At 41.9% G+C, this 25,469-nt stretch overlaps 1 protein-coding gene and 1 long non-coding RNA gene across 2 annotated transcripts in view; one reads left to right on the forward strand and one right to left on the reverse strand.

Moving 5' to 3' along the window:
- LOC309620024 overlaps positions 1-8,802 on the forward strand; it is a 335,464-nt gene extending 326,662 nt beyond the window's left edge. The window contains exon 2 of the long non-coding RNA XR_014239382.1: positions 4,771-8,802. This is a non-coding gene — a long non-coding RNA (uncharacterized lncRNA). The remainder of the gene's footprint in view (positions 1-4,770) is intronic.
- MID1 (midline 1) overlaps positions 1-25,469 on the reverse strand; it is a 397,732-nt gene that overhangs the window by 285,991 nt on the left and 86,272 nt on the right. The gene's annotated exons all lie outside the window — the stretch shown is intronic.

A 25,469-nucleotide genomic window follows, 5' to 3' on the forward strand; every position in this document is an offset into this window, starting at 1 on the left:
CAGCAGTTGGCTTTAGAAAGGGGTGGCATAACAGAAGCAAATCCAAGAACAGCAAGGTTTACCTTTGCCCTCATTTCCCATTTTAAGAACTGTGGCAGCATCACATGTTTCCAACTTGAGTCTTCTGGTCCTTATAACCGCTACGCTTTGGCATTCTGGCAACTCGCTGACCCACGTTTTTGGTGGCCACACTGTGGTTCGTGTGGGTCAGGGAGCCAGGAATTGCTGACTAAACTCTTTCTGAAGCTTGTGGCTACACAGGAACCAGTGGGCAACGGTTGGATTCCTCTTCTGTGCCCGGAGCACATGACATAGTGGGACTGGGAAGGGGTACAATTAACAGATGTCGCAAGACTGCTTTCTGGATCCCCATGGAATGCTCAGAAGAGCTGGAGCAAAGCAGTAGGTCTGCAGTCAAACCTCCATTTATGCAGTGTCTCCGTTATGTGGCAGAATGAAGATTCATGCTGTGGCTATTTCATTGCTATTTCTTTTTCAACTCTGCCTTTTGACTTATGAAGAATGGGCTCATCAGAGCCATGGGTAGATCCAAATGAAATGAAAATTGGTCTTCATTCTGCTCAAGGAGAGGGGATTTGGCGACTTTTTGTTAAAGTTTTTTTTTTAAGACTTGAGAGCATCGTTGTTCTGTCTAAAGCAGTGGTTCTCAAAGTGTGGTCCCCCGCCAGCAGCAGCAGCACGGGGAGGGGTTAGACGGATAGAAATGCAGCAGACTCCCAGGCTCTATCTCAGTCCTACTTAATCAGCATTCTGAGGCTGGGTCCCAACAATCTGGGTTTTACCAAGCCTTCCACGTGATTCTATCGCATGCTCAACTTGAGAACCGCTGATCTAAGGAATCAGTGCGGAGGTGACTTCTATGACAGTAAACAGTGCCGGCCTCCCCCTGGGAAATGGGCTGCCTGCTGATGTGTTACCAGGGCCACTTCAACTTTGTATTTTGTCCATGGCATCAGACCACTCTAGTTTAGCTGAAGAAAATAAGCCACCTGCCCCCTCAAATACTGTCATTTGGCTGGTTCAAATTCAAATTGCCCAAGGTTTTCCTAAAAGCCCAAAGCACAGAATATCATTTGTATGATTGAATAGTAATTCTCTGGACCATTTTCCATATATTGTTGGTGGTTTCTGTGCAATTAAAACGCTTATTTTCTCTCTGAAATAAATTTTTCAGAATTTATGGGCTCAAAGACTTTTAGAATTGGAACGGATCTTTAAAATTCGTCAGCATATATATATATATATATATATATATATATATATATATATATATATATATATATATATATATATATATATATATATATATTTTAACCCAGGGAGAAACTCAGGCCACAAGATGAGGACTGTGAGAGGTGATGCAGAGGAATCTTCACGGGTTAAGTGGGTGTAGGTGGCCAGCAGCTAAGCTATAAATTCCTCTACTGGAATCTGAAATCAAGGACCACATCGTATTCATTTCTTCTCTCCCTTCCATATCGCACTTCTTGGAACAGTGTTGGCATGGTTCGATCAATGTTTGTTGAAAAATGATATGAAATAAAACGTGTGTTCCTTTTTTCCCTGCTCCTACAGGGATGAGGGAAGATGAAAATTACTTCCGTTTCTATTAAATAATAGGTTACTTCTTTGAAGTTACCAACCTAGGAGGCTGTGATCATATAAACTGGATTCTATTAACAAGAGGCCCAGGACAACGAGCGAGAATTATCAGGACTGAGATCTGTCGGAAAGGCTATTTGGAGACGTTTGCACAGCACAGGCTCATTACTATGTCTGGCTCAGGTCAATTTTATTTAGCACCATGAAAACAGACTTAGCTTATGATATTTTAAGCATTTTAAACAAAGCGAGACTTATGCTATGGGGTGTGACTTTGGACCTTCCACTGTACCAGGTTTTCCCCAGATCTGGAGAGGCAAGAAACTGTTTCTTTATGCATCGCGAGTGCAAAGTGGGAAGCCCCCTCCTTCTCCCTTCTAACATCACCAGGAATGAATAGGCAGCGTGTTTCCCATAATTCAGCAATAACTAGGCTATTATTCTTTAATGCCTCAGTTTATTAATGTAACCAGTAGCATTCCTACCATGCCCATGTAATTAAATTACCCAACAGACATTTGATATGAAGCTCTCCATCCCCACAGAAGCCCAGAATTTCTATGCCCCTTTGTGAGTCCCTAATGAATGAGTGGCACAGACACTTCTGTCATCCACGTTCACTCACCGTCCTCTCTGACTGCTCTCCTGTGTCGCAGGGCCTGGCTCCTGCAGACAAACTGGGAACCGTTCAAAAGTAGAGGAGGGTCACGTTTCCAACAGCAACAAGCACTAGGTATGCTATCACCTTCCTTTCTGTTTGTCCGGCTAAACCAGAGGCTGACCAAATTAAATTCTGAAACCACTGCCTGGGTGGATCAATGGTACATTCTTTAACCTTGGCTCCTCAGTGCTAATCCTTCCTTGGGTCATGAGTATAAAGAGAAAATCAACTGAAAAAATTTTTTAAAGCAATCATTGTGTCCATCCAAAGATACGTCACCTTGTGACTTTGTGAAAAGGAAAACAAATAATTTTACTTAATAATTAACTCTTTGACTTTAAAATTTTGCAAATGGAGCTCTAATAATGAAGCTTCCTCAGTCCAGATGCCATCCCAATCCAGCTTGTGAAAAGGTACCTGTGATTATTAATAAAATAATGGATTTTTCCTACATCAACTGTTCATTTCAAGCTATTAATTACAAAACACAAATCACGCGAAATGTTGTAGAACTTGGACATGAACTCTTTAAAATAATCAAAAGAGACTGTACAGTAGGAATTCCTTTATTCCTAGAAATGGCACTTTAGAGACTCTAGATGTTCCTAAAGACTTTTTAAAAACTTGTATTTTGCATTTAACAAAATGTAACACGATTATCTTAGTATATATTTGTTATGAGGAGAGAGTCAGATTTGAATGCACACCTTGACACCTGATTTTTGAATATTTACTTACATCCTTTATATATGGCAGGAAGAGTATAAGGAAATGTAAGTGTAGAGGAATAAAAATTCAGATCTAATCTCAAAAACAATTACTTTGCTTTTACATGAAAGAAGCATCAAATCAAAGTATATGATGCCCACATTAAGGAGATTAGAAATGTTTCCAACCAACCAACCAACCAACCTTTTAGATCGGCGATTTGAAAGAAGAAATCACATCTTATTGGAATCTAGAAAATTTAAATGTGGCTAAAATCTGAGTAAAAATTACTCTCTTACTTTGACTGCTCTTTTATGTTAAAGTTTGTTTATATATGATCAACATAATTTTAATTTATGTGATGTCTCAACTGCACAGATACACATTAAAAATATTAAATTTAAATCCTGAAAATATTTGAGGTGAAAAGAATACTTAGTTATTAGTAACTATTCTGTTAGTCTGAAAAGAATGTAATAAAGGTACAAGAAAACATCTAAAACATACACCTGAAACTAACACAACGTTGTAAACCAACTATATTCCAATAAAAAAAAAAAAAAAAAAAAAACATCTAAAACAGAGGGGACAAATAGAAAACAAACGACCAGGTAGTAAACCTAATCTTAACAATACCAATCATTATATTAAGCATGAAGGGACCAAGCACTCCAATTAAAAGGCAGAAAGTGTCAGACTGCACTTAAAAATATATATATATAATTAATTATATGCTGTGTAGAAGAGACACACTTTAAAGATAAAAACACAAAAAGATTAAATGTAAGAAGATAGAAAAAGATATACTATGAAAATACTCAGCATAAAAAATTAGCCGAGCTATAATAATGTCAGATAGGATAGTCAATGAACATTTGTCAGAGACAAATAAGAACATTTCATAATGACAAAAGGGCAAATCGTCAGGATGACATAATGACAATAAATGTGTATATATTTAATAACAGAGCTTCAAATTAAATGAAGAAAAAGTGCCAGAACTAGAGAAGAAAAAGACAAATCCATGCTCCTAGTTGCAGATTTTATACCTCTATTTATTTATTTTTTATTTTTTTATTTTTTTAATTACTAGCACCTTTAATTATTATTTATTTATTTTTTTGGCTGTGCTGGGTCTTCGTTTCTGTGCGAGGGCTTCCTCTAGTTGTGGCAAGCGGGCGCCACTCTTCATCGCGTTGCGTGGGCCTCTCACTATCACGGCCTCTCCTGTTGCGGAGCACAGGCTCCAGACGCGCAGGCTCAGCAGTTGTGGCTCACGGGCCTAGTTGCCCCGCGGCATGTGGGATCTTCCCAGACCAGGGCTCGAACCCGTGTCCCCTGCATTAGCAGGCAGATTCTCAACCACTGCACCACCAGGGAAGCCCTATTTATTATTTATTTATTTATTTATTTAAAGTTTTTAATCGTTTATTTATTTATTTATTTTTGGTTGTGTTGGGTCTTCGTTTCTGTGCGAGGGCTTCCTCTAGTTGCGGCAAGCGGGGGCCACTCTTCATCGCGGTGCGCGGGCCTCTCACTATCGCGGCCTCTCTTGTTGCGGAGCACAGGCTCCAGACGCGCAGGCTCAGTTAATTGTGGCTCACGGGCCCAGCTGCTCCGCGGCATGTGGGATCTTCCCCAACCAGGGCTTGAACCCGTATCCCCTGCATTGGCAGGCAGATTCTCAACCACTGCGCCACTAGGGAAGCCCTATTTATTTTTAACCATTTTTTTAAACCATTTTTAATTCAAGTATAGTTAATTTACAATTGTGTTAGTTTCAGGCATACAGCAAAGTGATTCAGTTATACATCTATCTACCTATCTATCTATTTTCAGATTCTTTTCCATTATAGGTTATTGCAAGATACTGAATATAGTTCCCTGTGCTATACAGTAGGTACTTGTTGTTTATCTATTTTATATATAGTAGTGTGTATATGTTAATGCCAAACTCCTAATTTATCTCTCTCCCTACCTGCCCCTCTGCTAACCCTTTCCTAACCATGTTTGTTTTCTATGTCTGTGAGTCAATTTCTGTTTTGTAAATAAGTTCATTTGTATCATTTTTTTAAGATTCCACATATAAGTGATATCATATAATATTTGCCTTTCTCTGACTTAATTCACTTAATATGATAATCTCTAGGTCCATCCATGTTGCCGCAAATGGCATTATTTCATTCTTTTTTTTTAAACTTTTAATTTTATATTGGAGTATAGTTGATTAACAATGTTGTGTTAGTTTCAGGTGTTGTGTTAGTTTCAGGTGTAAGGCAAAGTGATTCAGTTATACATATACATGTATCTATTCTTTTTCAAATTCTTTTCCCATTTAGGTTGTTACATAACATTGAGCAGGGTTTCCTGTGCTACACAGTAGGTCCCTGTTGGTCATCCATTTTAAATAGAGCAGTATGGACATGTCAATCCCAAACTCCCTAACTATCTCTTCCCCCCCACCCTTCCCCCTGGTAACCATAAGTTCATTCTCTAAGTCTGTGAGTCTGTTTCTGTTTTGTAAATAAGTTCATTTGTATCGTTTCTTTTCAGATTCTGCCTATAAGCAATGTCATACAATATTTCTCTTTCTCTGTCTGACTTACTTCACTCAGTATGATGATCTCTAGGTCCATCCATGTTGCTGCAAATGGCATTATTTTATTCTTTTTAATGGTTGAATAATATTCCATTGTGTGTGTGTGTGTGTGTGTGTATACACACTGTATCTTCTTTATCCATTCATCTGTTGATGGACATTTAGGTTGCTTCCATGTCTTGGCTATTGTAAATAGTGCTGCAAAGAACACTGGGGTGCATGTATCTTTTTGAATTAGAGTTTTCTCTGGATATATGCCTAGGAGTGGGATTGCAGGATCATACGGTAACTCTGTTTTTAGTTTTTTAAGGAACCTCCATACTGTTCTCCATAGTGGCTGCACCAATTTACATTCCCACTAATAGTGTAGGAGGGCTCCTTTTTCTCCACACCCTCTCCAGCATTTATTATTTGTAGACTTTTTTTAAAAAATTGGAATATAGTTGTATTTGTAGAGTTTTTAATGATGGCCATTCTGACCAGTGTGAGGTGACACCTCATTGTAGTTTTGATTTGCATTTCTCTAAAATTAGCAATATAGATCAACTTTTCACGTGTCTGTTGGCCATCTGTATGTCTTTTTTTAAAAAATTTATTTATTTTATTTATTTATTTTTGGCTTCATTGGGTCTTCGTTGCAGTGTGCGGGCTTCTCATTGTGGTGGCTTCCCCCATTGCGGAGCACAGGCTCTGGAGTGCAGGCTCAGTAGTTGTGGCACATGGGCTCAGTAGTTGTGGCTCATGGGCTCTAGAGCGCAGGCTCAGTAGCTGTGGCGCACGGGCTTAGTTGCTCCGTGGCATGTGGGATCTTCCCGGACCAGGGCTTGAACCCATGTCCCCTGCATTGGCAGGCGGATTCCCAACCACTGCGCCACCAGAGAAGCTCCATCTGTATGTCTTCTTTGGAGAAATGTCTATTTAGGGCTTCTGCCCATTTTTTGATTGGGTTGTTTCTTTGATATTAAGCTGTATGTGCTGCTTGTATATTTTGGAAATTAATCCCTTGTTGGTAGCATTGTTGGCAAATATTTTCTCCCAGTCCATAGGTTGTCTTTTCATTTTGTTTATGGTTTCCTTTGCTGTGCAAAAGCTTTTGAGTTTAACTAGGTCCCATTTGTTTATTTTTGTTTTTATTTCCATTACTCTAGGAGATGGATCCAAAAAAATATTGCTGTGATTTATGTCAAAGAGTGTTCTGCCTGTGTTTTCCTCTAGGAGTTTTATAGTTCTACAGTATATATGCCTCTATTTAAGTAACAGATACAACAACTAGACAAAAAAAGTCAGGTCTTTAAAAAATCCCCAAATATTTAAAAAGTAAATAACACACTTCTAAATAATCCATGAGTAAAGGAAAAAATCACACGGAAAATTAGAAAGTACTTTGAACTGAATGAAAAAGAAAGCTCAATACATCAAAATTTGTGAGATGCAGCTAAAACATTGCTTAGAGGGAATTTTGTAGAGTTAAATGTCTATAAAAGAAGGAAAGTTTAAAATCAGTGATCTAAGTTTACACCTTAGGTAGCTAAAAAAAGAGCAGCAAATTAAATCCAAAGTAGTGGAAGGAAGGAAAAGTAATACATCACAACCAGGAATATAAGGTTAATTTAACATTCAGAATCAATCAACCAATAAAATTCACCACATTAAGAGGAAAAAGGAGAAAAATCAGATGATCATTTCAATAAAGGCAAATAAGGAGTTTTATAAAATTTAACATCCATTCAATGATATAAAACTCTGTAAACTAGGAATTGAAGGCAGTTTTATCAACCAAATGAAGAGCACCTATGGAAAAACCTACAGTTCACATGTATGATGTGAAAGATTGAACACTTTCTCCCAAGATCAGGAACAAGACAAAAATGTCTGCTCTAACCACTAATATTCAACAATGTACTGGATACTATAGCCAGGGCAGTAAAACAAGAAAAGTAAATAAAAAGACATAAAAATTTAAAAGGAAGTAAATCTGTTCTTTGGAAAAAAAACTGCATGATTGCTTATATAAAAAATTCTGAGGAACCTACAAAAAATTGCTCAAAATAATAAGTACATTTAAGAATGTCACAGAATGCAAGATTAATATAGAAATCAGTCATATTTTGCATAATTGCAGCAGGATAAAATACAGGGAATTGATTTAAAGATGTGCAAGACCTAGACTGAAAACTATAAACTATTGCTGAGAGAAATTTTAAAAGATAGAAATAAATGGAGAGATATACCATGATTATTGCTTGGAAGAGTCAATATTGTTAAGATGTCAATTCTGCTCTAATTGATCTATAGATTTAAAGCAACTCCTGTTAAAAGCCTCAAGGCTGTTTTGTAGAAACATACAAGTTGATTCCAACATTTACATGAAAATGCAAAGGAAAAAGAATGGCCAATCTTTAAAAAAATAACAAAGTTGGAGAACCTACCCTACTTTATTTAAAAACTAATTATAAAGCTACAGTAGTCAACACAGTTTGTTTCTGGCTTAAGGACAGACTGAGACCAATGAAACAAAATAGAATCCAGAAATATATTCACATATACATGGTCAGTTGATTTTCAACAAAGGGGCCAACATAATTAAGCAGGGAAAGGAACAGTCTTTTCATAAAATGGTGCTGGAATAACTGGAAAATCATGTTATAAAAAACGAACTTTGACCTCTACCTCACATTACACAGTCATTAAATCGAGATGTAGCACAGACCTAAACTTGAAAGCTAAAAATGTAAAGATTCTAGAAAAAAATCAAAGGCAAACATAACCACAAAGTAGAAATACATTTTTCACAGAAGAAACAAAAAATAATAAACATAAGAAACTGAAAATTGTGCTTCATCTAAATTTAAAAGTTCTGTTGGACTTCCCTGGTGGCGCAGTGGTTGAGAATCCGCCTGCCAATGCAGGGAACACGGGTTCGAGCCCTGGTCTGGGAGGATCCCACATGCCGCGGAGCAGCTAAGCCTGTGCGCCACAACTACTGAGCCTGCACTCTACAGCCTGTGCGCCACACCTACTGAGCCCTCGTGCCACAACTACTGAAGCCCGCACATCTAGAGCCCATTCTCCACAACAAGAGAAGCAGCCACCTCAATGAGAAGCCCACGCACCACAATGAAGAGTAGCCCCCGCTTGCCGCAACTAGAGAAAGCCCATGCGCAGCAACAAAGACCGAACGCAGCCAAAATTAAATAAATAAATAAAAATTTTTTAAAAAAAGGGCTGTAAAAAAAAAAAAAGGTCTGTTCATCAAAGACACTGTTAAGGAAATGAAAAGGCAATATATAGACCAGGAAAAATATTTTATCTATCCATCTAGCCATCCATACACACACACACACCTGACACAGTAATTGTATCCAGGATATACACTGAGTTGGCCAAAAAGTTTGTTCGCTTAATGAATACGTTGTTCAATAAAGTTCTTGGTAAAAATGAAATATGTGTCTTTTATTTTTACTTAAAACTGAAGGAACCTTTTGGCCAACCCAATATAATACCCCTCCAATTCAATAATAAAAAGATAATCAACCCAATAAAAATGGGTAAAACATGTGAAGAGAAATGTTACAGTGGAAAGTATATGAACAGAATAAGTACAGAAAAAAGGTTTTTAACATCGCTGTTTATCATCAGGGAAATGTAAATTAAAAACTCAACAAGATATCATTTCATACCCATGGGAATGGTAAAGATTAAAAAGACATCACCAAATGTTGGTGAGGATGTGAAGCAACCAGAAGGATTTGGTGTAAAATGGTACAGGCACTTTGGAAAACTGTTCTGCAGTTTCTAGTACATACACCTATGCTGTTCCCAGCAATTCTGCTCTCAGGTATTTACCTAAGGGAAATGAAAACACATGTCCTCACAAAGACTTACACACAAATGTTCAGAGTAACTTTATTCATAACAGCTCCAAACTGTATATAACCCAAATGTCCATCAGAGGTGAATGGATAAATAAATTGCGGTATGTTCATGCAGCAAAATACTACTCGGCTATAAAAAGGAACAAAAAATTGATGTAGGCAACAACATGGGTGAATCTCAAAGTATTATGCCAAATAAAAGAAGTCAGACACAGAGAGTTCACAAGGCATGATTCCATTTACACGGTGGTGAAAGTGAGAACAGCCAATGCCTATGGGAAAGTGCCTGAAGGAACTTTCTTGGGGGTGCTAACAGCGTTCGAGTGGTTGGACTTGCGCTTCCTTGGCGTATAATAAAACTCATTAAATTGTGCCCTTCTGATCTGTGCGCTTCACCTTATGTCAGTTTTTACCTCAATTAACAAGTTTTGGTGATTCCTATCTTTTTCATAGCAGTGGTTTGTCAGTCACTGCTAGCTTATTTGAAATACAACATAGGAATCTCGGGGGTCAGTTGCTTATCAAGGTCACTTCCAGTTGGTATCTCTTCCCTTCTCTTTTCCACCAAGAGTCCATCAGACATAGTAGGGACTAAGAAACACAAGCATTAACATCATAGTAGTGACCTCCAATTACATCCAAGTTTCTCTCTGTCCTTACTGCTCTTGCTGTTTACACTGTATGCCCTTTTTCCCCTACCCTAAAAGAAAATCTATGATCTGTTCTCTAACAAGGTTAGGGAATTTTTGTTGAATTTTAAGTGTAAGTGAGTCTCAAGCTGAAGTTCTGTTTAAATTTCTTACCCTTCAAACTTCAAAGTATTCTGCCTTTAAAGGCAAGGGATTCCTGCATATAATTTTATATACTTATTTATGATTCTCGTGGTACACCGTCAGGGTGTGCTACCATCGAATATTTTTCTAACCTCTACCATGGAGTACATATTACACGTGAATTAAAATCAGTTGTCAAGGGTTAGCTATGATATCCTTAATCTAAAATTGTTGATTTTACCCTAATTATGATTCTCACACTGAGTCTGAAATCACAGGGTTTTTCTGAGTTGGGTGGGAGGGGTTGTTTTTAAAGCAGCACTTCCTAATGGCTCTATTATTGAGTTTTTCTTTGGAAAGAGCGGAGAATCATTTTGTCCTCGATATTCATAAGCCATGTTTGCTGTTGTTGTTGTTCAAGACTCCAACTCCCTCCCTTCCCCAAAGAGAGCCAAGGATAAGGCTGTTCACAAGTGTTAGGGTTTGATGACGGAGGTGGAGTGTTGTTCTCAAGGTCACCAGGCTGTCCTCAGGCCCTGAACATGTGGTGGAAAGCAGAAGACATGTTGGCGTGTGAACTTCGTCCATTTGTGACCAGAACATCAGACTTCTGAATTCCAAGGTGTTTTGATTTTGGCAGGGCGACCTCCTTTTCCCTGCTACCAAAGAATTCTTTGAGCTAAGGCTCATTTCCTCTTACGCTTATTTGTGAGAGCTACTTAAGATATTTTGTTAAAATGAAAGTGCTTAAACCTAATTTAAACTTAAACCAAGAAGTGGCATAATATCACTAAATAAAATCAGAAACCCCCAAATTCCTCATTCTTTCATCCCTAACCATGGTTCGTGATAACATCCTAAACAGTCTTTTTGTATAATCAAGTATTTACATACAACCACAGGCTTTAGAGGATTTGTACATATATGTGTATAGTATAGATTCCCATTCAGATATAGTTTATATATATAAAATATATTTTGAAGAAATACATGTATAGAGTTATTGTATTTACATTGTATATATGTGTGTGTGTATATATATATATCCTCTCACACAAATATGTAAGCACACTCTTATTTCAAAATAGTCTCTGCATTTCCCCTCCAGATTTGGGAAATAAAGAGTCTAAGAATATTGCTTTTCATTCTCAACAAGGAAGTGGGAAAGAGCTTATGAAAACCTTATTTTGATCCCTTCAAAAATATGCTTAGGAACAAACGTAAGCTCCAAGGATAAGAGCGATTTGACAGAATCGCGATTCTCAGAGCTCTCCGAGAGCAATTTTCTCAGAATTCTCGAAAAACTGGTTTCTACAAAACCAAGCAAACACATCAAACACACACACACACTGGGGGCCTTGTAAATGAGGCCCTCCCTATCGATGCTCAAGGGGTGCTAGAAACTGCTCTGTCCCTGGTTTCAGTAAATCTGCTCTCTGGATGGATCCTGCAGCCCCAAATTAAGTAGGTTTGGTGTGTAGATTTGGGCCAACCCCTCACAGAAAATGTCGTTGTTCCCAGTGGCAGAGCCTGGAAGGAGAAATATCACAGAAGGCCCCTGCCACAGTCTCAGAAATTCCTCCTCTGTAGAGTGACGCCGATGGCAATGCGTGAGACAGACAGGGGGAAAGAGGGAGAAAGGAAGAAAGGGGGAGAGGGTGGGAGGGAGGGACAAAGGCAGAAGAAGGGCAGGAGGCCAGGAGTAATGGAGTGAGGGGGAGACACAGAGTGGAGGGAGGAACTGGAGCGCTGGAGAAGACAATGGAGGGAAGGGGCTGACAGGACCGGAGGGGAGGGATGTAGTACAGCAGAAGTAGAAAGGGGCCTAGAGAGACTAAAGCGAGACCAAAATAGAACAAAGGGAGGGATGCAGGGACAAAGACACACTTAAAGGAGAAGAAGATAGAAAGATAAAGGGGAGAAGAGGTGCAGATTTGCAGAGACAGAGGGAGGGATAGAAAAGGGTCTGAGGGAGGCTGTGCAAGAGGGGATGTTGGTCCGTACCCTGCTCGTCTGCAAGCCCTGTACTTGCCCAGCCTTGAGACCAAAGAAAGAGCCCGGAGACAGCAACAGAGACATCAGTGGTTTCTTGGATAGGGATCTTAAACACCTGAAGCAAGGTCCTGGCGCCTGTGTGCAGCACACGGCGGGCAGCACATGGCAGCAGCGTTCACTACTCAGGAGAGAAGGAGGCTACGCTTTATAGGGGGAACTGACGTCAGGTGGGCTCATCAGCTACCAGGGACTAATTAAGCCCTATAATTAAGAGGGTTGGACAGTCACATGAGTGAAGCAGGGACTGGTTAGGCAGGGGATGTACAGAGATCAGGAGAACAGCCACCTGGAATGACCTCACCATACAGGAGACCACGCTGGCAGCTAAGCCACCAGAATCTAGGGCTGCAGCTGGGAGCAGTATGGGCATGGCCCAGCCGTGCGGCTGGACACCCCTGTGGTCCATCCCTCGGGCTGCTTCTCTCATGAACTGCAAAACCTCAGAGGGCCGAGTCCAGGGAGCTTCGGGTCACCTCTCCAACCACCAGGCTGTCCTGATCTCATTGCAAACGTAGATATCACCACTCCGGCCTTCTCACTGTCTTGATGAGTTACAAGAGGCATTCTCTTTTCCCTCCCCAGTTATGGCTCAGAAGAAGGGCACACACATAACAGGAAACGCTAGAGTAAAGCCAGGGGGTGCCGGAGGGGGAAGCAGAAGCTCTAGCCCTAGGTAGAATCACCCGCAGCAGGTCTCACTGCCTTTCACAAGGTCGTGGGCAGATTTTACCAGTCATACCATCTCCAGTTGGTCAACAGAGGGAGGGGCCCTGCCCAGGAAGGATTAAGACCCAGACCTGAAAAGCAAATGAGAAAGTCTCTGGTATCAGGATACTTTGTCTGGAACCTTCTTTCTCCAAGAAGTCAGTGGGCATTTCAGCCAGAATTACCAGGTTTAGCAAATACACAGACGGATGCCCAGTTCAATTTGAATTTCACATAAACCATAAATAACACTTTAGTAGAAGTAATACTTTTTGAAGATAAATATATCACACATAGAGAGGGAGAGAGACATGACACACTGAAAACAGGGGTGAAATGGGAAGGGGGAGGAGAGAGAGTGGCATAGACAAATGCAACATTTGGGACACACTGATACTAAAAAGTTATTTGTTGTTTGTCTGAAATACAAATTGAACTGGGCATCCTGTAGTTTATCTGACAACCTTGGTTTCAGGTCTGTTTTTTTTCCCCCTGTTATTTTCTTAACCTATTTTCACTAATTCTACTGTCTCATCCATCCTTTTTATATCTACGGTTAATGACATCTATTACGATTTACCCTCACAGTGTAGCAACTTTCTGCTAAATACAAAAAATTTCCTAAACTTTTGTCCCACGTGCCAGGGTTTTCTTTTGTTTTGTTTTGCTTTTCATTCTAGCATCTCTTTTGATTCAAGCAACATTTTGTCAGGAGAAAAGACAATGTGTTTACTTCTTCCAATAGCAGAAAACCTGGTATGGGATGGGAAGGATGTCAATAGGTTGGATAAATTGTTGAGTGAAGATCCAGTGAACGGAAATAAGATTGAGGAGGGGCGGTTGAGGAGATGGAATTGCACAATTAGACATCCTGTTCCTGTGTGTGGGTAGCATGGATTCCCTGTCCCGGAGCTATATTACTGCCTTCCTGTACGAGTGGTGGGTGGGAAATGAGAATAAATGACCTCTAAGATTCCGTCTAACTGGGATTTTTCTGGCATTGATTTTAAAAATGGGCCCATGTGTACTCTTAAGAGTCTTCAATCCATTGAAAAACTCTATCATCTTAAGAGTCTTCAATCCATTGAAAAACTCTATCATCTTAAGAGTCTTCAATCCATTGAAAAACTCTATCATCTTAAGAGTCTTCAATCCATTGAAAAACTCTATCATCAAGCCTCATCATTCTGTGAAACACCTCCTATTTGCCTTTAGAAGAAATGAGCATAGAAAACTTGGGAACCCCCCCAAAATGATTAAGCTAAAGTTTTAGCCTTCCCATCAAATATTCTCAGAGAATATCAGGGCCCTACACGGACTTTGGGATGACCCCAGCATGTCTCGGGGAAGTGCCAGTGGGTGGAGTGGAATATGGATATTGCAAGCGAAGGATAAACGTATGAAAACGTGGCAGCAGAAGAGTGAAGAATGCAAAACGAAGATTAGAAACAGTAACTGGGGCAAAGAGGAGTCTGACCGTGGAGAAACAAAAGCCCTATTCAACTTGTTACTTGAACATGGAGCGCAGCGTACGCCGCGGCAATACTCTCCCTATCCCCCCGTGTCCTAAAATGTAGATTCTCTTTTCTGAGCGTATATAGCCACAGCATTGGAGAACTCAGGAGAGAATTAGCCAGAGGCTAGGTCTTGGAGGATAGGTTGCATCTGTTCTGAATATGTTCATGGCCCACGTGTGGGCACTGACCTCCTGTCAGAGAGGCCTCTGAAGTGCAACCCAAGAAGATGTGTTGACCCAGAAAATGTTTATACAAAGCTTACATACTTGAAATCTTCTGTGCCTTTGGCACAGCAGTTAAAGATATTCTAGAACTGTACCGCTATCACCTTTTTTTTCTTTCTTAGTTTTAGAACTGGGAGGCCGTAAGGCATAAGGGGGAAAGATAAATGGAGAAAATCCAATATATGAACAGATGTTAACTTACATTTATGGGGCACTTCAGACTTTACACAGGGCTTGGGGTTGGCTATATGCTCACATGGGACCCTCCCAACATTGCAATAAGGTAGGAATTATTGATGGCATTTTCGAGATAAGGAAACAGTAACTCAAGAAGTGAAGGTCCAGCCAGGGACCAATATCAGGGCTTTTAATTTTCAAGTTCCATGCTATTCTCGCTAAACCAGAGGTGCCTTCCCCAATGCCATATGATTGATATGAGGTAAATTGACCTTTATGATCTTTCTTTGTGTCCAGGCAACTTACAGAGGTTAATGAAAAGAGCAAGAAGGGTAGTATAGTGATTAATTACTGAGTCCTGGAATCAAATCTCTGTTCCATCATTTATTAGCTGTACATCCAAGAGCAAGTTTCTCTCCTTTCCCAGCCTTAGTTTTTCTAACAGTAGAATAGGTTGAAAAATAATATTTTCTCCCCTGAGTCATTGTGAGGATTAAATAAGTTCATATGTGTAAAGTCTTAGCATAGAAAATGCCCTCACCTGGATGGACTTCCCTGGCAGTCCAGTGGTCAAGACTCCGTGCTTCCGTTGCAGGGAGTGCGGGTTCGATTCCTCGCCGGGGAACTAAGACCCAGTGCGGCCGAACAAAAGAAAATGCCCCCACCTGCACATACTGTTGTTAGTATGATGATTATCTCAAGGTGTGGATTATACTCTTTCCTTCAGTGTTGACTTGCCCATCAATCTAGGATGTTGCTTGTGGAGTCTCGTTTTGTGGGCTTGCTCTAAGAGCATCAGGCATTTTGAAAGAAGGGATTAAGAGCGTCACCAAAAAGTAACTTATCTTAAAGTCCAGTCAGAGCAATCCATAGAAATATTTTCTAATGATTTTTGAGAAATGTGCAAAATTATCAGAAATCAAATGTGAGATGTGGAACCAAGCCTATTAGCAACTGAAGCTGGACTTAGAGGAAATGCACACAAAAGGGGGAAAAGTTCATTGTGCTCCTGCCAAGGGTATCTGTGTCTTGTCAACATCATTTTTGCTTAAATGCCTCTAAGTTTCTAAAGCCCGGAAGATAACCTTGGACTTTTAAAGCTAGGATTTTGCTGATAGGATATTAGATGATGAAGCCTTTCATGACACTGTTATTTAATTTGGAGAGAAAAGATAAACTTCGGAAATAAATTAAGACTACCAATTTCAACACTAAGAACCTTAAAGTATGGAGTTATTCTGAAAATGTTTTGAGATGGTGAGAGACCTGCATGCTAGGGATCTGTGTGCAGACAGGATGTGTAGATCAAGACAGCAGCCTTGGGCTCTCGGCTGCACCCTGAATCACTGTACGTGGTAACAGGGTAGGACAAAGACATGCTTTCCTTTCTTTTCTTATTTCTTCCCAATACACTCTTTTTTTCTTAGGTGATTAAGAAGGTTTCAGTCTTTGAAAATAATCTTTGTTCTTTTTACAGCTGTTAAGAATCTAGAGGAAGGTAGTTGTTCCAAGCCTGTCCACTGGGGGAAGGAGACAATTGTTCATAATCTGCTGAGCTTGCAGTAGGAACACCATAAAATACAGCCCAATGGAAGACTGATTCCACTGTTGGGAGTGGGGAGACATTCTACTAAAGGAGCAACTTGTAAAATGAATTGTGTAAAATCATGTCTCAGGAAGAAGGGGGATTTAAGAAGAAAAAGAATACCGAGTGACATTTAATTGAGATGTTTTGTCTTTCCAGGAAAATTAGTCGATGAATAAATATACTCAAGGTTACAATTGAGTGGAATGTCTGGAGGAATAAGTGGCTAAAACTAGCTATATTCAAGGGAATGAAAAAAGCATGTTATATTTCTATAAAGCTCTTGGTAAAAAAAAAAAACAAAAAAACTGGAGGAATAAGCAAACCTAGGAAACATTTTGAAGTAAGATGAATTTGATATTGAGGCCTCAGTCTTCCAACTTAGTTCCCTTTTCCCCTTTTCGGCTCCTGTTGCTACTAAGAGACCTCGCCCCATCTCTCTCTGTGGCCCAGTGCCTTCATTTCTCCCTCCCTCCTGTATTTGTTATCAATTCCTGATCTCAGATGAGAGTCTGAAACCCTGGCATTTAAAGTTATAAAAACTGATATGAGATGACCATATTTTACCTCCCCTTTTCCAGAACTGCATTTTAATAGGGATCAAAGATTAATGTTAAAGTAATGATTTTACGTGGCATTCAAGACTGTGGCCTGAGAGTGGGAAGAGGGAATAAGGGAGTTTGAGGAGGAAAGGACCAAAAGAAGGGTTTTCATGAAAACACACTATGTTAAAAATAAGAATCCCCTCTACACGTGTGGAGCACGGACCTGCGAAAGGCATTATGTGCTTACCGTAGAGGGTCGAATTTAGCCCTTCCAACAACCAACCTAACTAAATCTACTTTTCTCAGAAAGCAAAGAAAGGGAATGTTCTGCAATACCTTATTATGACTTTTCTTTGGTAGTAACTTAAAAACACTTTAAATGGTAAAGACAAATTGCTTGTGGTTTAAACATCCAGAGGGCAAGACACTTTATCCCTGACTTCTTGATTTCTTCAAATAATTACAAATTATTCTCAGTAGAAAAATTAGACTCATTTTCTTCACATGTCTATGAAATTTTCACGTCCCCATCCTAACATAAGTGGCCCTGTGGCATTTCAAATCTCCAGTCATTGGAACAATTGGTTGACTTTGGCAGTCTCTATGACTAATGCGTTAACTCCAACCCATCAAATGAACTAAAACCGAGTGTGTTTGAATATTTGGTCTACAGATAAGCCTGTTGGGGACATTCAAACAAATGAAGTGAACTTGACTTTTCTGGTCCTTTCAAGATTATGTTCAGGGGAAAGGTAACCCAACAGTTTAGTAGAGCCAAGCCAAAAACATCCACTTCCAAAGCCTTGCTTTCAACAATAGACTGTCTTTGCATTTTGCTAAATTTTGTTACTTGGAATTAAAAGCTTATTAGAAGCAAGTCTTCCCTGCAAGCTGACATATTCAATTACAGTCATCTGTTCTAGAGAACAGACTGCGTCTAGACAGAAGAATACCACTGTGGCTTAGAAGGAACACGATGCGTTACAGAGGCTGAATTCTAGGGCTGGGTGACCGTTTTTACCATCTGCGCTGGGAACACCGTTTGATAAACTGTTTCACAGCTTCCCAAATGCACGTCGGTACAAAACGACCTGAATGGCTACAGCTGAGAGCAAAAAAACCCAATGAGATTAAATGACGAAGATTTGGTGGTGATGGGAGAAGAACGCGTAAGCCGAAGAGAAATAGGAAACAGAGCATTAAAAATGCAAAATAAAAGCAAGCAAACAACACCAGATCAATAGAAATGAAAGCCAAGATTCCAAGCTTTGCAAGAGAAACAAATTCTAGTCTTTGTTGCATGTTCCAGGATCTTCACAACTATGTTTAGGGCGGGGGTGTGGGATGAGTTATTTATTCCCACGTACGTGGAATAAGAACAAGCAGTTGGCTGGCTATAAGAAATTAAACATCTGTCCCAGGAAGCTTCCTCCCAAACAGAACCATACTGAGTGCATACCACAGGCAAAGGAATAGGCTAGGGGAACCGGCTGGTCCTGATAGAAACTTGTAAGGAAGCAGTCTTCATGTTTTGAAATGTTTAGGCTTAAATGCATGTCTAGCACTTCAGCGACTTAAAACGCAGTAGATATGTTTGATCTTAGGAAGAATCTCAGTTTAAATCAATTTTCCTAGGATGAGTTTACACGTGCTATAAATCATGCGTGCTTTGCAAACCATTGCCAATAGGTAAGAATAGGATTCTGCTCCCCGATGCACCACCCCCCACCCGGCCCATGAAATTGGTCATCATTTTGAGAGACTGAAAATGCAATCATTGTCAGCTTTCTGGTTTCCATGGCTTAGAAATCTGAGAAGGCAGGGGTTCATTTCTTACTACATTTGCCCCCTAGGTTGGAGAAGGAAGACGCAAATAAAAGGAAGGACATGACGTACGGGTGGTTGCTAAGAAACATGCAACTGAACACAGGCTGCCACTTAATAATGGCCAGAGGGGGTGTGAGCTGTGATAACATCAGCCCTGATAGCGCTGCCTCTCAGCCCAGCAGGGGCCAGTGCGGTGGGGAAAATGAAAAGGAAAGCAGTCTTGTTAGGGAAAATGTAAGAAGATCTGCAAAGGGAAATGAAAGTCTGAGGCCCTTCTCATACTGAGATGGTGCTACGGGTGCCTTGTGGGTAAAGGTTAAGCTTTGTGCTATTTTCTACTAGTAATGAAGGTGGACGGGATTAGGACTGATTCCCACTCTGCTACTTGCTCACCTGGTAGCCTAGAGCTCTTCTTTGAAAGACCCGGGGCCCTGTGAGTTCATTGCTCAGGACTCCAAGAGCCCACGCATATTCCAGACTTGATTAGCCCCATCAAAAGGAAAAAGGGACTTTAGCCCTGAGCTAACTAGCTACTTAGCTCCAAATAGCCGTAGGACAGACATACTGTATTATGCAACTGCCATGATCAGCACAGCCCAGTGGCCCAGAGTATAGCCTCTGGGGTCTGGCTAACCTGGGTTCAAATTCTGATCCTTCCGCCTGGTGACCTGGGGCAAGTTACACAAACTCAAGTCTCGGAGTGTTCACTGTGCTTAGAGGTGCATAATAATATGCACGGGCGAGTTTTCAGCCCAGCACCACGTGCCCCTTTTCTTCCAGTAACGGACCTCCCCTGCTCTTATTGTGGAGAAATCCCCGGCCAACGTAGGCTCTAGTGGGGTTACAAGTCAGAACACCAGCACCTGCCAAACCCACCCCTGTCTCAGCTACAGTAATTGGCACAAGGATTTGGGCAATGACTCAAACCAGGTTGACCAGAATCCTGCCACTGGGATTTTAACTAGATCAGGGGATGGGGTTCACATATGTCCAGGGCAAGATCCTTTCTGTCCAGTGGTGAAGCTGGCAGGGCTACTGGCAATCGCTTTTCCCATCACATGGATAAAGCTGGTCTACGGAGGAAGAGAATGACATTTACAAGCACAGACATGCACAGATGGGAGAAAGAAGTGCCCCAGATCATTTGAATACCTGGCTCTAGTTCCTGAGTTCCCTGAGACCATCTTGGTTCCCACCTACCACGGATCTAGGTGACAGTTAGATGAGAAAAAAATCTTTAGCACAGTGCCTGACACAATGTATTTCATAAATGTTTATATTAATACTCTCTCACGCCCGGGTGAAGAAGTTCATTGAACGGCTGCTTCTCCCCCCATCTGTTAACTGAATCCTATGGAAAGTGGCCTGTCCAGGATGGAGGAAAGAGGACACGATGTGACTGATGTGACTGCAGAGTGATGATCTGCTGTGGAGTGGCCCCGCTGACAGCGATCACCCCCACTGTGCCCCCCGACTCACTGAACCAAGTTGCTGCAACTGTCCAGATGTTCCAGCTTCCAGATGGACTTATTCTTAGTGGCCAAGAGTTCCTGGTTTTCACTAAGTTAAATGCAAACAGCTAAACGAAAAGGGTTGGACAAAAACATTACAAAGACTAGATCCCGGCCCCGATTCTGCCACGTGTAAGTTTAAGATTAAGCATCGCTTTGGGAAGGGGTGGAAATTGAGTTCACAACACTATTGAGAAGATCCCATCCTTAACAAGTATAAGCTCTAGAGACTCTGAGAACATGTGGGAGAGTTATTATTTTCCTAGAGGGCAAGAGAACTGGTATTGTGACTAAGGCCATTTCTACACATGCAAAGGAGACGAAGCAAAGATGCAGTCCAGCAATTAATGTACTGAGCACCTTCTGTGTGTCGGCACTGAGGTTAGAGAAATTAACCACAGCTGCTATTCTTATGGTGTTCACAGTCGGACCCCTGAAACAGACCCAGAGACAAGGACTAAGAGAGCTGTGAAATCCCAGAGGAAGACGCAATGATTTACATCTGGAAGAAGGCCAGGGAAGGAGGCACAAAAGAGATAATGTTTGATCTGAGCTTTGATGTTCAACAGGCAGAGAAGAGATGGGAGGTCTTGGTGAGCAGAGACAATGTGGAGTCAGGGTGGCGGGACAGCACAAGGCACGCTTGGGAAGGGCCGAAAAGGCAAAAAGAACTGTGGCTAGAACACAAGGTACGTTGGCCCTGATATCCAGCTGCGCAGATGAAGGAGCCATTGAAGGCTTCAGAGCTTGGGAGGGAGGTGCTCAGTCTGTTAGTGGGCTCAGCATGGGAACAGGGGAAGGCTGGAAGGGACAGGGGACACTAGAGGAAAGAAGAGCCATCATAATCGTTGAGAACAGAGTTGACGAGGATTAGCACGACAGTGAGAGTTAATGTAGTGGCAGCTGGGATATGAAGGTTTTTTTCTTGTTTTTTGGCTGCGTCGGGTCTTAGTTGAGGCATGCAGGATCTTTCGTTGTGGCGTGTGGGCTTCTCTCTAGTTGTGGCGCGTGGGCTCCAGGGCGCGTGGGCTCAGGAGTTGTGGTGCGTGGGCTTAGTTGCCCCGAGGCATGTGGGATCTTAGTTTTCCGATCAGGGATCCAACCCGCGTCCCCTGCATTGGAGGGCGGATTCTTTACCACTGGACCACCAGGGAAGTCCCTGTTTTTGTTTTTTTTTTAAAGCAATCTATGAGTCAGAGGATTCCAAAACATTCACAGTCTGTTTTAAAACTCAGATATTTGTGAATTTCAAGTGAAAGCAAATCTTCAAAAATCGCAACTTCAAGACCTTATTGACCGGCTATATAAATTTTCCTAATTAAGGCAAGGGCTGTGGATGATAAGACAATAAAATGATCATTTGTGTGTGTATATTAAAAATGTTTTCTCTAGGCTTTAAACTCATTTCTTCGTGGAAAGCTTTAAACTCATTTCTTCACGGAAAGCGTTTTCTCATTACCTTCCCTCTTCTGTGTATTTGGAAGCTACCCATTAAGTAGTCCTTCCTTTGAACCCCAAATTTGTGGGATTTATTTCATGAGGAGACGTTTATGCATTTAAGATCTGCGCACACCTTTTAAAAGTTCCTCACACTATACCTTTCAAAACCAAAAGCTTCAGACATTAGGCCTGATCTTGCAGGAAAAAAAGGAGGAATTTTTTTTTTTTCAGATGTACCAATTCTTTAAGCTTCTGGGATCCATTTAGTGAGCTGGAGATGACAATGGTTCATGAGATTCTAGTGGCCCAAATCACGAGGAACTTATACAGTCTTGCTGCCCCCGGGAATGATATTCCTATATTTCCGCTGGCAACTGGCTCCAGCTTCTCCCACCTGGCCGGCCTCTCCCCTGCTTGCTGTTCACAGGGCCCCTCTTCAAGCAGTCCCATTGTTCTCCGGCCCCCGCCCATCGAGTCGGCTGTCATGATGCTAAGACACAGAGCCAGCAACGGCAGGGCCAGGGCTTCACGGTCCCAGGCCCAGGTTTAATTTATAGCCCTTTCCCATGGGACAGAAAACAACTAAATGTGAAAACTCACCTTTGATTTATGAGGTGCACTTTGTGAAGTCTGAAATTAAACAGCAAGCAAGTTGAGATCATGCTGGTCAATGTTGCTAGCCTTAAAGATTTATATACTAGCCCGAACAACTCAGAAGGAGGTCTGAGTTACAGATGAGTGCGTATTTATAGGTTATTGACGCCTTTACATCGAGAAAAAACTTCTCTTAATTTATAGGAATTGACTATAATGTTGGGTAGTTATCACCTGAGTAATTTATTGTTATGAATTAACCCATCCCCGAAAGCTAGTGGGAACTATAATAATTACAATGAAGTGAACGAATGGAAAACAAAGTAGGGTTTAGGGAGACGTAAAACCAATTTCAGGGTTATCAATACACACGCTGGTGGTCGTGTAGCACGTATGCCATGTCACCCAGAAGAAAAATGGCTTCATCCACAGTGTACAGTAGATGGTGGGTTATATGATAAGCAGGGGTCTGACCGCTGGTACTTTCAGCCTCATTAATTCAATGTGCCAGAGAAACGTGTGACAGGGCATGTCGGTACCACGGGGATGGGGGTGGGAGGTACGCTCTGGTGCTGTCATAAGGCAAGAGAGTCTTTGCTGCTGCTACTGCAAGAGCACCTCCTTTCTACCTCTGCAGTCAGCTCTGGGGTCACGCGTATTTTTCATTTCTGCAGAGCAGATTATTTCTGGAAGGTTCTGACCCTGTCCTCACGCATAGCCACACTATGTAACGTGGAGTGTTTCGTGTATCTTCACCGCCAGAAATGCCTCTAATAATCCACCACTTCCCCATCCTCTCTTCCAGCTTTATCTGAAATTCCCATCATAGGGGCTCTTCCTCAGTGTTCCATTAGGCCTGAAAGAGCTCTGTCTCCGCAGGGCACTGATAAATTGCAGACAGTATGTGAAGAGGAAGGCACAAAGGGTCCGAGCCGAGACGTCATCGCCAGAAAGGGTAGACCGGGACCTCACTACTCCCGGTGCGGTCCACGGGCCGGCAGCATTGACGTCTCCTGGGAACTTGGTAGAAACGACGAATCCTGGGCCCCGCCTCAGCCCTGCTGAGTCAGAGTCTGCGCTTTAACAGGATGATTTGACTGCACGTTACGGTTTGCACTGACCTTGAAGATAGAAGAGCAGTGTTGTTTGGAACAAGGATGGCCAAACCAAGACGACTAAAGAGATGGTTGAAGATAAAGTCGCTATTGTGCCAGGGAGCAATATTCTACCCACTGATTACCGAAGCAGGGTGAGCATTTGACTATTTACAAATGTACATTTCCAGATCACATTTCAGAGATTCAGGTTCTATTGATCTGAGGAGGTGCCTAGGAATCTCCATTTTTAGCAAGCACCTGCGTGCTTCTCCTGGAGCTGGTTGTTTTTGGATCTCCTGTAGATCACTCTGTGTCCCAACTAGCTACTACCTACCACTGCTTCTAAGCCAACATCATAACTTCATGGGCACCCACGTCCGGATCTGGTTGCTGAGTAACCCGGGCCCATTCTCAAATCCACAGCCATCTTCAGACTTACTGACCATGAAAACTTGAAATTATAGACCTGCATTTGCTGTTGGCCTGACTAGAGTTATCCAAGACAGCTGATGAAGTGTGAGTCTATATTTAGAAGCATACTAGTGAGTATACTTTTGTTGAGGGGAAATGCCAATGATTCCAAATGGGCAGTGGACATAGGGTTGTGTCCTCAGGATCACAGTCACGCCTGCTGGTGATGCTGTCACTTCATCAGAAAACGATACAAAGTCAACGCAGGGTTTCTCTCAGTAATTTTCTCATTTAAAACAAAGGTCTCTACTGCCTGAAATAAGAAGGGAATTGCAGGCCTGATGCCTGATCGACGGTCAGCATTTGCCCTCCCTGTCCCCTCCTGAGGCTTCAGAAGAAACACCCAGCTCTCCACACGGGGCCCACTTCTCTCCTGGAGTCATAGGAAGCGCTGGCTTCTCTCGCAAAGGATTTTGCCTCACGGGGCAGCAGTTTGGAAAGAGTCTTCTTTTCCCTAAAAATGCCAACGTAGGGACTTGCCTGGTGGTCCAGTGGTAAAGAATCCGCCTTGAAATGCAGGGGACGCGGGTTCGAGCCCTGGTCAGGGAACTAAGATCCACATGTCGCGGGGCAAGTAAGCTCGCGTGCCGCAACTGCTGAGCTCGTGCGCCTCAACTAGAGCCTGCATGCTGCAAACTACAGAGCCCACGCGCTCTGGAACCCGTGCGCCACAACTACAGAGCCCACGCGCCCTGGAGCCTGCACGCCACAACTAGAGAAAACCCGCACGCCACAACTAGAGAGAAGCCTGTGTGCCGCAATGAAAGATCCTGCGTGCCTCAATGAAGATCCCGTGTGCCGCAACTAAGACCCAACGTAGCTAAAAAAAATAATAAAATAAAATATAAATAAATCTTAAAAAAAAAAAAGCCAATGTAAGGAGTATGGTGCAGGGACCAGGAGTGTGAATTCTCCGGCCAGTCTGCCTACTTCAAGTCCTACTAGTCTCTTACAAACGATGAGACCTCGGGCAAGTTCCCCTGTGCCTCAGGTGGGCCCTAGAAAACGGGATCCTCATAATACCTCTGTCACAGAGCCGCTGAGAGGATTAAATGGGAAAATGTAAGGCGATGGACCTAGTAGACAGCATCGTCAACCTGCCCCCCAAAGTCCCTCCACCTAGAAACTTGCAAGAGCAGATGGGGGCCAATTGCCCAGACCCCTTCCTCCATGGCCTCCTGGGTACCCAGATTTCTCTATCCTCTGCAGGGAAACTGGCACCCAAATGGGGACATTGTTCTGTAGGGCAGCCCATGAGATGAGGACATGTTTTTCTGCCTTTCTCTTGTTCACCTCACCTTTCAGAGTCTAGAGTCCACTACTTCATTCTTCATTTCTTTCAAAAGAAAAGTCTGCAAGAACTTCACTCTAACAGGCCCAGTGAAAATGCATCTGAACTTCCAAAGGCCCTGCCCCACCCTCTCACGCCCCCCCCACCGCTGCCCCCGCCAAGGCCTCTTTCATCTGGCAGTCTCTAATCTA

This window comes from Balaenoptera borealis, assembly GCF_965194805.1.
Source record: "Balaenoptera borealis genome assembly, chromosome: X".
In the NCBI taxonomy this organism is placed as follows: Eukaryota; Metazoa; Chordata; class Mammalia; order Artiodactyla; family Balaenopteridae; genus Balaenoptera; species Balaenoptera borealis.